Here is a 14879-nt window from a genome sequence, read left to right on the forward strand (position 1 = left end):
CCACTAGAGGGATTTGGAGCCTGGTTCTGAGCCATTGCAAGGGCTCTGGTTCTGTTGGTTTTAGGTCTTTGGTGAGATATTCACTGAAGATCAGAAAAGAACTTTTCTTCAGGGGGCGCTGCAGGCCATACACCACCCCCTGCTCTATGTCAGCCAGGCTGGGCTGCTGCTCACGTACTCCATCCTGGGGGAAGCCGTCCAGCTGATAGGGGACGAGGTAACCAAAGAGGGATCAACTGGGGAGGGAACCCCAGACCCTTTCACCTCCAGGCCATTGACAGTCACTCCCATCCCATCCCCATGCGCTGACCTGGGAGCAAGGAGAGGATGAACCCAGGCAGGTGCCATTGGTAGGTGCCGGCTTGTCCCCTGAGCAGCTCAAAGCAGGGCAGACCCAGCTCTCCAGCAAGGCTATTTCCTAACAGGCATCACATCAACATGACACGCTGCCATTGCTCATGCTAGGGGCTGCCAACTCCCCTAGCCACCTCTGTGAGCCTTTCATACCGCTCGAGTGCTCTGGGATCATGTTATCCCAGCCACCACCTGCTCTGGGAGAACTGGAGGGTTCAGTCAGCGGAGGCTGCTTAAGTGCCCCATTCACCACAGATACTGTCCATGGCATCACCTTAAGGACGGAGGTGGTGGGGGGTGTCCCTTGGGGAAAGGTGTCCACTTCCTCTCACCCCCCGGCACTACTGCCCAAAGCCTCCCAGCCCCTCAGCTGGAGGGGGCGAGGGCGGCTGAGGGGATTCTGGGGAGCGGAGCTGAATCCCCAGCTGAGTTGGGAGGTAGAACAGCTCTCACGGGGGGACTGAGAGGACTGGGGGCAGGAGTTCATTCCACAATGATGGGAGAAGGGACACTAGAGAAGAGACGAGATTTTGTCTCAGGGGTTGGGTGGGGGAACCGTCCCCCAGACGTGGGGAGGGGTGGGGTGGACATTTTGCTGACTCCCAGTGCCTTTAATGTCCTTCTTTACCATGGGTGACCGAGTCTCTGACTGATCCTGGTTCCCTTGCAGCAGGAGGATGTTACAGCAACAATCATGGCGCACCTGTTCAACATCAGGTTCTTGCACCAGGTGCCCAAAGCACTGCAGGGGCTGCGCTCCCGTGGGACACACTTGAAGGGCCCCCCCTTCACATGACCAGAAACTCCCACTCCCTGCCGCAGGTACTGCTCTGTCTCACTGTGCCGGGGCGGGGGGAAGGGTTGGGGGGAGCAGCTATAGACCCCACAGTACTGAGAGAAACCCAGGCCGAGCACCTCGCTCTCACCACCCTGCCCCACCCCGACCCCTGGAGCTAGGGCCAGGCCCAATACTATCCCTGCTCCCAGGCCCAGAAGCCAGGTTCGGAAGCATCAGGCTGTCAGAGCCATGGAGCTGGCCCAGAATGAGAGCATCCGCAGAACCAGGGGTTATCCTCAGTAACCCATTGCGGTCTGGGAGTGGTGGCCTGACGTGGAGCCCCTCCCGTCCTCACTGCTCAGACCTTCCCATGGCGCGTGTCACCCCCGACACAGTGAATGTCTGACCGTCCCCCACCTCGGGCCCAATCCACCCACCTGGTATCTGAACCCTTCCCAGCCAGGAATGAAACTCCCCCCTAGCACCCTGGGGCGGGGACGGATCCTCCACATCTGGCAGGTGAGGACTGAGACACAGAGGAAGGGCTGTGGTCCTGGGTATAGATCTGGGAAGTGGACTGGGTCCCAGCCTAGTGCCTTTCCCCCAGGGGCACCTTCGCTTTCTGCCCTTTATTCTCCCCTCCGGCTAGGGAGTCTGCTAGGGGGTCAAGAGGGACCAGTCTTTTCAGTAGGGAAGCCATTTGCTGAAGGGAGGTACCAAGCCCCTGGCACTGACCGAATACCTAAGCCCTGTCGCTGGCAGCAGCTCCTGACCCATCCTCCTTGGCTGACCTTCTGAACCCATCCTCCTCCCCTGTCTTCCAGGCTCTGGGATCTGACCATGTCGCCTACAGCAATGCAGCCTGCAGCTGGTCCACCTTGGGGAGCCATGACCTCATCCTGTGAAATCGAGACGTGCTGGCTCTCAGTGATGCTTAGACAGAAAACCACGTACCCCACACAGAGGTAGGAACCGCCATTCCCAGGTTGTCCCGAGGAGCCATGATTCCTCCAGGAGCTGGGGAAGGGCACAGTGATCAGTCTGTCAAAGGTAGGGGAGGATAGTGTAAGGAGAGGGTCTAGGAGAGGAGGAGCGTGAGCTAAGCTCTCTTTTTGGGCTTGGCAGGGATCAAGAGAAGGGACAGGGGCTGTAAGAGGGCAATGGTGAGGTACAAGGGGTGTCGGAGATGGGGGCAAGGCCTGATAAGTTCAGCTACTTTAGATCAGTTGTGCCAGAGAATCACCGGTTGAGGTGACTGAAAGCTCTGAACTGGGGCTGGCCAAAATCATCCTCCTCAGATGGGAACATCCCAAAAGTCTGCAGAAGCTCAGCCTCTGAGGTGAACGTTGTGACCCAAACCTCTCTCTGCTCTGTACCTCGCAGGATTCCAGCCGGCTGTTCCAATCCAGGGGGAAAACTGTGCCACTGAAATCACACAGCACCTGTGCAGTGAAGTGCCACTTAAACCCGCTGTGATGCACAGATCTTGCCCTGGCTGTCTGCACAGGCCTGAATTTCACCCCTTCAGAGTGTAAGGAAATAATTGGCTGAAGGCCTTTTTTTCTTTTTGGATTTTGTTCTAGTGGGAAAGAACTATGGGGATTTTTAACCTGTATTGCTCCCGTGACTGGTGCTTTAATGATGCAAAGTGCTGATTCACTGGTTGATTTTTTTCCCTTTTAAATCTACTCTCTTTTTCTCTTTTAACAGGTATTCTAAGGGCACCCCATGCTTCATATGGGCATTCTTGGGTGGGCAGATTGCATCAGACCTGCACCTTAATAAATAATAGTGAATGAAATATGCAGACACTAAAGTCCTGCAGACAAATTCGCAGAAACCTTCCTCTTCAATGTAGGACCAGGATTTTGTATTTAATTGATGTTTTTTAAAGTGCTGAGCAGATGCTACACTGTAAGGAGAGGAAATAGAAGCAAAAACTGAAAGAATGTTACTTAAACCGGTGAACAGATGCAGAGAGTGGAGACACAACAAAGCAAACAAATGAATACTATGAGTAAATAACATGAAAGCAAATGGGGGGGAAACCCTCATCTGGGTAATTGTGGCTCTTGGCACAAAGATCAGGTTCCTGGTACTAGCCTGGCTGAAAGCATCCCTTATCCCTGGATCCCAGACCTGGGATACAGATGTCATTCTCTGTGTGGTGTCCTTATTTTACTCCTAGGAAAAGGATCCCCAAAGGAGGTGTAAGGATCCTGGACTGTGGTACCTGTAAGCAGCTTCAGCCACCTTCACAGGTAAAAGTCACTGTCTTTCCTACAATGCCACTAGTGCCCTTTCTGCTCTCCAGGTCTGCTCCCTCCAGCAGGTCAGAGACACCCCTTAACTCCCCAAGTCCTGATTTCTTGCCATTCAAGGGGCTGAGGGCTTCCATTGCCCCCACCCCCACCATCAGATACTTTTCCTATGGGGAGAAATCTGTTCTTCTCTTAGAAGCAGTCTGCTCAGTAAATCCACCCACACGGACCTCATCTCAGCTGCTTTGTTTATCCGAGATTAGTGGTATCTTTGGAAAACGCTTAGGGTGCCAGGGTGTGAGGTGGAGCAGGTGAGACGGGAGCTCCAGCAGATTCCCCTGAAGAACACCACCCTGTCTTTCTCTGGTCAGGCTAGAGCTCACCATCCATTGTGGAGGTGAAGACCGGATGGGAGCTGCTGGATTGACTTTGATGTGCCATGTCCTTGTGTGGATGAAAGACCTACGTCTCAGAGATTGCCAGCAGCAGATGTAACACGTGTCCAGGAATAGGCTAAACAACCTACAGTGATAGGTAAGTAAAATGTGGGGGAACGATAGCTCAGTGGTTTGAGCATTGGCCTGCTAAACCCAGGGTTGTGAGTTCAATCCTTGAGGGGGCCATTTAGGGATCTGGGGCAAAAATCTGTCTGGGGATTGGTCCTGCTTTGAGCAGGGGGTTGGACTAGATGACCTCCTGAGGTCCCTTCTAACCCTGATATTCTATGATTCTATGAAAATCATGGCCACATGTAGCCATCACAGGAGTTGGTGGAGATTGAACCAGGGTCCTTCAGCACAAACCCCTCTCACTCAGTGTCAACCAATCCAGCTCCACCCACTAGATCACACCCCTTTCCAGAACTGCAGAACCCAGGAGCCCTGATTCTCAGACCCGGGCCTTACATCAGAAGGCCAAACTTCCTCCCGTTAAGGGAGCTATAGAAAGGACCATCTGCAGAGACCCCTCTACATCCCCCCCGGTCAGAGACTGCTGCCTTGCCTGATCAGTGAATGAGCAGAGATCTCCCCTGTGGGAATCCGAGAGGCTGCACATTTGGGTTTCACAGGGAAGGCCTCTGGCAGCCATTGACAGAGTGTTCCTGGGAGGAGATTTTCCGTCTCTAACAAAGGGTTTCTGTTCCCCCAGATCTCAGCCGCTCAGCAGAATGCAGGAGAGCCGAGTGCTGATGGGCTAGAGGGGTCCCAGGAGTCGCTGTGCGGCAGGTGCAGTGTCTGCAGTCACCATGGGCCAAACCCTGTCCTCCAGACAACCCAGGCTCTTTCTCTGGATTGCGAAGGGGACTTTAGCTTTAGCCGTTTTCATGTTTGCAATTAAAGGAAGCCAGATATCTAGCTACTTGAGAGCCCCCTTGTTCCAGTCAGGCAGAAAATCAGAGCTAGCATGCGCACAAACCCTTACAGGGAAAAGATGGATTTTTAACCTAAAGCCATACCCGGTTCAGCCACATTTTCATGACTTTCCAGATGGGGCAGTGTAAGAAATGGCTGGGCCTTTGCTTAAGATTTGACTCACTGTGGAATGGCACGTCACATTACCCAGTGCTGGATAACTATGGACTGAAGGGCCTATGGAACTGCAGAATGACCAGCAAATTAAACTGGAGGTGATCTTTTAAAAATAAAGTGTTTACAAACTCTGCCCAAACCCAGGTCTGCTTTGTGTTTAAACCCTCGGTAAAACCCAATGCATTCAGGCCAGCATGGAGCTGCTGTTTGAAGCATCTAATCTGGGCTTTTCAAAAGAATATATGAAAGTTAAATGTACTGATCCATTTGAAATTAAGGGAGAGCTGGGCATCCACCTATCCATGGCATTCACCTGCTCCTCAGTATCATGACAACTGCATCGCTCACAACCTGTAATGTATTTAGCCTCACTACACGCCTGTGAGGTCGGGAATTATGACCGCCTCCATTTCACAGTTGGGGAACTGAGGCACAAGGAGATACCTTCAGAACTTGCATTAACTCAGGAAGTCTTTGGCAGAACAAGTAGTTGAATCTGGGTCTACCAAGTCCAGGATTAGCACCCTCAGCTATGGGAACATCCTTATGCCTGACTCCCTTACCCTCCTCTGAATATCCCTGTCCTAGTTTAGGCTTTTTCCACTGCAGTTTCCTGTGCCTCACATACATTATTCATTGTCTTTAGACTTTAAAGACCTAAAAGACATCTGTGCTAACATGACCAGATGTCCCGATTTTATAGGGACAGTCCTGATATTTGGGTCTTTTTCTTATATAGGCTCCTATTACTCCCCACCCCGTCTCGATTTTTCACACTTGCTGTCTGGTCACCCTAGTCTGTGCCAGCTTTAGTTGCCTTAATAGATGAGTAGAAACACAATCCACAACAAAACAGCAAAAGCAAATGCAGTGGCCAACTCAGAACACATCCGGACACAAATGTACCCTCCCCCGATCTCCTGCAAAAGATGTAGATCTCTTGTAATCAGATGTTGTGGAGCTAGAGCCTGAGATGGTATAAACTGGAATAGCTTGAGGATCTGTAAATTAAGCCCTTTAATACTGAGTCCATTTTTGTTTTAAGTCTTTAACAAGTAAAAAAAATACATGATGAGCAACATGTCCATGCCCAGTGTTCATTCATCTGAGCTATGGGGCTATTTGAGTTGGGGGAATGAAGTATCAGTTTCACCATACTGTGTTACCCTGGCACATTTACAAATGGTTCTGAACCAATGTGAAGCAATTCATAGGCTAAAGGAGTGGCAGAGTGCAATTTTCAATGTTTTGGGGGTTTTTTTTTTTTTCAACTTGGACCTGGTCAGAAAACGGCTTTCCATTCTGCAGGAAATTCTGACATTTCTGGGGTAGGAAATTTTGGAATTTACCGCAAAATGAATATTCAAAAAATGTTTGATTCATTACCAGTTCCTTTTGAAAATGGCAAATAATTTTATTTTGTTATAACAATTACTTTTGTTTCAACTGTTATAACATATTAAACATTGTAATTTAACATTTTAAATAGCACAACTTTTCTTATGATGTCTGTCTGTCTGCTCTAGGAAGTACGCTTCCAGATGCAGCCTACGCGTACCTCAATTCCATTTTTCAAGAAACATAATTTCAATATCCTTTCTGCCATGCCTCTTTCCTAATGCTTATCAGGCAATGACTTCTCCCCAGGAAGGGGAATAAACTCACAGCACCTTAGGTGTGGTCTACACCAGAAATCCACATCCCTGAGCGATGTATTTAAGCTAACCTAAGTGCCTATGTAGACAGTGCTAGGTCAAAATAAGAATTCTTCTGTCAACCTCGCTACTACCTCTTGGGGAGGGGGATTGCTTATGCCAACAGGAGACTCCCTCCCATCAGTGCAGGTCGTGTTTACACTGTAGTGTTTTAAGAGTAAACCAGCCCTTACATTAAGTGGACCTAGCCTTAAGCCACACAGGCTGTTTCTATACTGCGGCTGGGAGCTTGCCTGCCAGCCCGCTTAGGCAGACTCACTTTAGCTCCTCTAGATCTAGTGTGCTAAAACTTGCCATTTAGAGATTGTGGCACTGGCAGTGGCTCTAGTTAGCCGCATGAGCTCAGCCTCAGGGGTCGTGGAAGCTTGGAGACCGCCAGCTAGTTTGAGCTGCCACGGGTGCAGCAATGTCCACATGACTACGTGTAGCATGCTAGCTTGAGTGAACGCTCTGAGCGGCCGTACAGACACACCCACAGGTGCTGTAACAACGGGCTGCTTGGAAATTCTCTTGGTTCAACAGAGACCTAGCACTGAAAATATAATCCAGAGAAGCAATCCAATGTTTAAGCATATAGAAGAGAGGACCTTTAACCAAAAAGTGCTGCTCAATATTAATTGTAATATATAATTATAATAATGGTCCCTTCTGGCCTTAAAATCTGCAAATCTATCTTATCCCTTACGCCCTCTGACGTTTTGATTTTGCTTTCCTGACTAGCGCTGCACATAGGAACATAGGCCCTGATCCTCAACTGTATTTAGGTACCTAACTCCCAAGGATTTGGGCCATAAGAAATTAGCTTAATGGATCAGATTACAGTGGTGCCCAACCCTATTACACAGGAGGGCCACATGACCCAAACAGTGGGGGGCAAGCAGATTTTACACATTTTAATAAGATTTAAAGTTGCTGATATTGATTTATATTTTAAGTTCAAAGCAACAGAGGGTCCTGTGGCACCTTTGAGACGAACAGAAGTATTGGGAGCATAAGCTTTCGTGGGTAAGAACCTCACTTCTTCAGATGCAAGAAGTGAGGTTCTTACCCACGAAAGCTTATGCTCCCAATACTTCTGTTAGTCTCAAAGGTGCCACAGGACCCTCTGTTGCTTTTTACAGATTCAGACTAACACGGCTACCCCTCTGATACTCGATTTTAAGTTCAGCTTGTTTTGTACCTCTTTGGGTTGTTTCTATGCACAGGATTTTCTATTTACACACTTGGGCAAACTAAAATGATGTAAAGATGGTGTCAAAACACCAATGAATTGGCCCCTAGGTGCTGGACCTAGGGGTGCTGCTGCTGCACCCCCTGGCTTGAAGTGGTTTCCATCATACACAGGGTTTACAGTTTGGTTCAACGGCTTCCAGCACCCCCACTGTAAAAACTGTTCCAGTGCCCCTGAATTGGCCGTCAGTAGATTGTGTTGAAGTGGGCTGCAGACCTTAAAAAAATCCTCTAGTGATCCATATATGGACTGCAGGCCGTAGGCTGGGCACCCCGGGATCAGAACAATGGGAGATACAGTCCTGCCAGACACCTCGGCTCTTTGAGGAGAATTGCCACACGAGACACCCAAACAATAACTCCCCTAAGACCACAGGGAATCATTTGCAAAAAGACATTTTTGGTTTTCAGACAAAAGTTTTAGGTGAACATTTCTGGAGTTTAATATTTTCTTTAAAAAAAGACAAATTTGCTGTGTAAAAACTCCCCTGTTTTGTGACAGGCACCAGTATTTCCATGGTTCAGGTCTGAATTTGCCAACTTTCCATTTCCCTGGGGAGAAGTTGTCATTCAGCTCTTCACAGTAACACCAGAGAATGTTTCACTGGCAGTTACTGACCTTAGAACACAGAATCATGCGTGAGCTGTTCAAATTCTTTGTCAACAGTTAATTTCACCTGCCACTGAGCTGCCCATTCCCACAACTTTCAGCTAGGTCCCTCTGAAGTTTTCACTCTCATTCCCCAGCCTGGACTCACCAAAGCAATTCCATGTCATCTGCAAACTTTGCCACCTCCCAGCCCGGTTAGGCAGACTCACTTTAGCTCCTCTAGAGCTAATGTGTAAAACTTGGTGTTTAGACATTGCGGCACTGGCAGTGGCTCTGGTTAGCCGCATGAGCTCAGACTCAGGGGTCGTGCAGGCCTGGAGACAGCCAGCTAGTTTGAGCTGCCACGGGTGCAGCAATGTCCACATGACTACGTGTAGCATGCTAGCTTGAGTGAACGCTCTGAGCGGCCGTACAGACACACCCACAGGTGCTGTAACAACGGGCTGCTTGGAAATTCTCTTGGTTCAACAGAGACCTAGCACTGAAAATATAATCCAGAGAAGCAATCCGATGTTTAAGCATATAGAAGAGAGGACCTTTAACCAAAAAGTGCTGCTCAATATTAATTGTAATATATAATTATAATAATGGTCCCTTCTGGCCTTAAAATCTGCAAATCTATCTTATCCCTTACACCCTCTGACGTTTTGGTTTTGCTTTCCTGACTAGCGCTGCATATAGGAACATAGGCCCCAATCCTCAACTGTATTTAAGCACCTAACTCCCAAGAATTTGGGCCATAAGAAATTGTTTTAATGGATCAGATCACAGTGGTGCCCAACCCTATTACACAGGAGGGCCACATGAATCAAACATTGGGGGGCAAGCAGATTCTACACATTTTAATAAGATTTAAAGTCATCTGTATTGATTTATATTTTAAGTTCACCTTGTTTTGTACGTCTTTGGGTTGTTTCTATGTACAGGACTGTCAATTTACACACTTGTGCAAACTAAAATGATGTAAACATGGCGACAAACACTAATGAATTGGCCCCTAGGTGCTGGACCTAGGGGTGCTGCTGCTGTACCCCCTGGCTTGAAGTGGTTTCCATCATACACAGGGTTTACAGTTTGGTTCAACGGCTTCCAGCACCCCCACTGTAAAAACTGTTCCAGCGCCCCTGAATTGGCCGTCAGTAGATTGTGTTGAAGTGGGCTGCAGACCTTACAAAATGCTCTAGTGGTCCATATATGGACTGCAGGCCGTAGGCTGAGCACCCCGGGATCCGAACAATGGGAGATACAGTCCTGCCAGACACCCCAGCTTTTTTAGGAGAATTGCCACATGAGACACCCAAACAATAACTCCCCTAAGGCCACAGGGAAACATTTCCAAAGAGAAATTTTTGGTTTTCAGACAAAAGTTTTAGCCTGAACATTTCTGGGGTTTAATATTTTCTTTAAAAAAAAAATTTGCTGTGTAAAATCTCCCCTGTTTTGTGACAAGCACCAATATTTCCATTGTTCAGGTCTGAATTTGCCAACTTTCCATTTCCCTGGGGAGAAGTTGTCATTCAGCTCTTCACAGTAACACCAGAGAATGTTTCACTGGCAGTTACTGACCTTAGAACACAGAATTTTGCGTGAGCTGTTCAAATTCTTTGTCAACAGTTAACTTCACCTGTCACTGAGCTGCCCATTCCCACAACTTTCAGCTAGGTCCCTCTGAAGTTTTCACTCTCATTCCCCAACCTGGACTCACCAAAGCAATTCCATGTCATCTGCAAATGTTGCCACCTCACTTCTCGCCCCCTGTACCAGATCATTAATAAATATTTGAAACACCGCCAGTCCTAATGTGGAACATTGTGTCAACCCATATTTTACCTGTTGCTGTGTTGAAATTGACTGTTTATTCTCCCTTTGGCCCAAATGCTCAAAGGTAGGTAGGCTCCTAACTTCCACTGAAATCAACGGACGTTAGGAGTCTAGACAACTCTGAGGATCTGGACATTTGTTTTCTGTTGCGTAACCAGTTTCTCATTCATGACCGCATTTTGCCTCATATTCCATAACTACATAACTTCCTTAATAGCCTCATGTGAGGGACTTTGTCAAAGAAAGTCCAAGTATATTATGTCAGGTGGTTCCCCCATATTCGCTCTATTGTTGACAAAATGAAAGAATTATAGTAGATCAATAAGGAATGATTTTCCATAGTAGAATCACAAGTCGTTAGTCCCTATCATGACATGCTCATCTTGGTATTTTTTAATTCCATTTCATCATCACTGGTAGAGAGACACACACATTATTGCTTATATAGGGTGAGATATGCCCCCAGCTATGCCCTTCATCCCATTACTCTATGCATCACTCTATGCTATTCCAGCCCTTTCTGACCCCCTGAGTCTACCAGTGCCCCTCAATCCTGATCTTCAGCCATTTTTGCTACTCCAATCCCAGGTCACTGGTACCCATGTTCAGTGGAGGTGGTTGAATTTATTTTAACCAAATCATATTTTTATGAAAAATGCTTTTTTGCAGAAAATTTTCAGTATAGTCCAACTTCTTCTGATGTTTCAGGGGGAAAAAAGGAAACCAAACCCCAAATATTTGGGGTGGGACATTTTCAATGTGTTGTGAAATTTGGAACCTAAAACCCTACAGATTTTAGTAACAAAAATCTGCAGGGGAGGGACAGCTACGTGGTTTGAGCATTGGCCTGCTAAACCTATTACCTATTACTGTGGTGGATGTTTCATCACGTAACATCTTAAAATCAAGGCAATATATCTTCCTAAATAATATGCAATCACTTGAACAGAATTCATGGACTCAGTGGACAAATTACTGGATGAGGGTCTTGTGCCTGTGATATGAAGGAAGATCAGCTAGATAAAGATATTGGTCCTGTCAGCATGTTTAAGTCACTTTAAAAAAATCTAGGAATCTATGAGTCTCTTTATGTCTGCCCAACACATCTTGATCACTGACTTATGAGGATATGTAACAATAACCCTGATATCTCTGTTCAGAATATGACGTTTATTTCAGCAGCTATTCACATCTTCCATATGTAAGGGACCGTTTGGCCCTTTACTAAAACGCAGTGAGGGTGTTTTGGTGGCTAGCTCCCAGTACCAAAAGGAAGGGGAAGGGTCGGTGGGAAAGCAAGACCCTGAGACTGACGGTCCCCAGGGGCAATGGGGAGCATTTTGACAGGGCAGACAGGCTAATGACGGAGTCAGGGGGTCAGAAAGGTCCCGTCCTCTGTGTGAGCTGGAATCGGAGGCTCCACTCGGCCTCCCACCCCCTGGGCTGTTTCTCTGGCCCCTCTGGCTCTGGGGCTGCAGCCCTGCTCCCAGCACAGGTCTGCCCTCTCCTTAGCTCGGCCCCACTCTGCCTGTCAGACCCAGGGCGAGTCCAGCTCACACGGAGGACGGGACCTTTCTGACCCCCCCGACTCCCTGATTGGCCTGCCTGTCCTGTCAATCAGGCTGACCTGGAGCATTGGCCTCTCCCCATTGGCCCTGGGGACTGTCAGTCTCAGGGTCCTGGTGTCTCACCGACCCTTCCCCTTCCTTTTGGCACTGGGACCTAGCCAACTGAAACACCCTCACTGAGTTGTAGTAAGGGGCCAACAGTCCCCTGACACACACAAGTGTGGAAGTGGAGCCACTGAGCCAAAGCCTGTTCTTACTAGCGCACACGTAAATCTGGAACAACTTCCTAGATTTCACTGGCTTTACCAATGGCATAAAAGCCTGATGCAAAGGTGCTGAACTCCATGACAGCTTTGCCATTGACTCCAGTGGGCTATAGCTCAAGGCATAGAATTTGGTGCACTACTTAACTAGGGTTACCCTATTTCAGCAAGCAAAAAAGAGGACGGGAGGAGCCCTGCCCTAGCCCCGCCCCATCCCTCCTACTCCCCCCCTCAGGACCCCCAACCCTCCCCCTGCTCCTTGTCCCCTGACTGCCCCCTCCTGGGACCCCTGCCCCTAACTGCCCCCCAGGACTCCACCCCCTACCTAAGCCTCCCTGCCTCTTGTCCCCTGACTGCCCCCTCCTGAGACCTTCCCCACATCCTAACTGGCCCCCTAGGACTCTACCCCCTACCTGTCCCCTGACTGCCCCAACCCTTATCCACACCCCCACCCCCACACAGACCCCTGGGACTCCCATGCCCCATCCAACCATTCTCCACCCCCTGACAGCCCCCCCCCAGAACTCCCGACCCATCTAAACCCCTCTGCTCCCTGTCCCCTGACTGCTCCGATCCCTCTCCTCACCCCTGCCACCTGACAGCCCCCCCCAGAAATCCCAAACACCCCCCCCGCTCCTTGTCCCCTGACTGCCCCCTCCTGGGACCCCTGCTCTTAACTGCCCTCCAGAACCCCACCCCCTACCTAAGCCTCCCTGCTCCTTGTCCCCTAACTGCCCCCTCCTAAGACCCCCCCCCAAATGCTCCCCAGGACCCTACCCCCTACCCGTACCCTGACTGCCCAAAATCTTATCCATACCCCCACCCCAGAAAGCCCCCCCCGAACTCCCGACCCCCCCGTCTCTTGACTGCCCCCTCCAGAACCTCTCTGCCCCTTCTCCGACCCCCTGGCTCCGCTGTTGTTGGCCTTCGCCTAATGTCTCTGTGAGCTTTGCTCAGGAACGGCCGGAGCCATTCGTCCCGGCATGCTGGGCAGCAATGGGGGAGGAGCGGGGGAGGAGCTGCAGACTGCCGGCAGCGATCTGCGAATGCAGGGAGGGAGGGAGTGATCTCTGCTGCAGGGGGGAGGAGGGGCTCTCTCTGGCTGTCAGAGCCCCATGTAAGTGGCACCATCTGGCCAGCTGCTCTGTTAGCCGCACGCGCTCTGCATGGGGGGGGAAGTCCGGACATTTACAAATTCCCCCCGGACGCTATTTTTAGCTCAAAAAGCCGGACATGTCCGGGGGAATCCGGACAAATGGTAACCCTAACTTAATTCTTTCTTGTTGGGAAGAGTCATCTCTCTATATCCCCTCCCACCCTGAGCCGGGAATTGGGTGTCTTGCCAAGATGCTCTGATACAATGCAAGGCTCTCTCTGGACTGGAGTGGCGGTCTCACTGGCTGCAAGAAAAGAGTTCCCAAAGAACATTGTACCCTGAGAAATGTAACGATGGGAGAAAAGTTTCCGCCCTCATCTGGTTTCGTCAGCAGATGCTCCTTCCCTGATCTAAATACTATGTAAACATAAGTTTAAAATCACTGGGCTGGATTCTGCTCTTAGTGACCTTGGTGTAAATCCAGAATGACCTCACTTATGTGAATGGAGTCAGGGTTGGATTCTGCTCTCGGTCATACTGGTTTATATCCACAGTAATCCTTTTGGGTTTACTGGGGTCACTCCGCATTTATTCTAGTATGAGATCAGAATTGGGTCCTTTGAATTACTGTGTTTATATGTGAGAAACCCACTGTTACAGGATTGAGAGTAACTCAGTAGCAGCCTGGATTAAAAATATAGTTCAAAACCTTTGCGTGTTATCCACAATCTGAACATGGCTCTAGAACTTAAAGGAACAAACAACGACCAACACGCTCAAGCCTATTTGCTAATAAGAACAACCAGAATGCAACCCTGACTCCATAGATGTCAGGGGAATCACCCTGGATTTACACCAGTCATGAAGAATAGAATCTGCCCCTACTGCTGATGCAATCAGGGGTTACAGAAATTGAGCTCTATTAAAGACTCCCCATCATTTTCTTTGTTTCCCTTTAATCTTTTCCAAGAACCAGAGCACCCCCCAGCATGACTGAGAGATACAGAATGTTCCACCTATTACCCTGAAAAACTGGCTTTGGGGAACCTCTTGACTAACCTGCCTATCTCATTTTTTATGTCTGTGTGTGGAATTAATTTTGTTATGTGCACCGGTATGGAAGTAATGTGTGACACATCACCTTCATATTATCAGAGGGGTGGCCGTGTTAGTCTGAATCTGTAAAAAGCAACAGAGAGTCCTGTGGCACCTTAAAGACTAACAGATGCATTGGAGCATAAGCTTGTGAATACCCACTTCGTCAGATGCATGTAATGGAAATTTCCAGAGGCAGCTATAAATATGCAGGCAAGAATCAGTCTGGAGATAACAAGGTTATTTCAATCAGGAGGGTGGGGCTCTCTTCTAGCAGTTGAGGTGTGAACACCAAGGGAGGAGAAACTGCTTTTGTAGTTGGCTACCCATTCACAGTCTTTGTTTAATCCTGAGCTGATGGTGTCAAATTTGCAAATGAACTGAAACTCAGCAGTTTCTCTTTGAAGTCTGGTTCTGAAGTTTTTTTTGCTGCAGGATGGCTACCTTTAAACCTAGTATTGTGTGTCCAAGGGGTTCGGAGTGGGGGGGGGCTCAGGGCTGGGGCAGAGGGTTGGGGTGTGGGGGGATGAGGGCTCTGGCTAACGGTGCAGACTCTGGG

The sequence above is a fragment of the Chrysemys picta genome, chromosome 4 (assembly GCF_011386835.1).
Source record: "Chrysemys picta bellii isolate R12L10 chromosome 4, ASM1138683v2, whole genome shotgun sequence".
In the NCBI taxonomy this organism is placed as follows: Eukaryota; Metazoa; Chordata; order Testudines; family Emydidae; genus Chrysemys; species Chrysemys picta.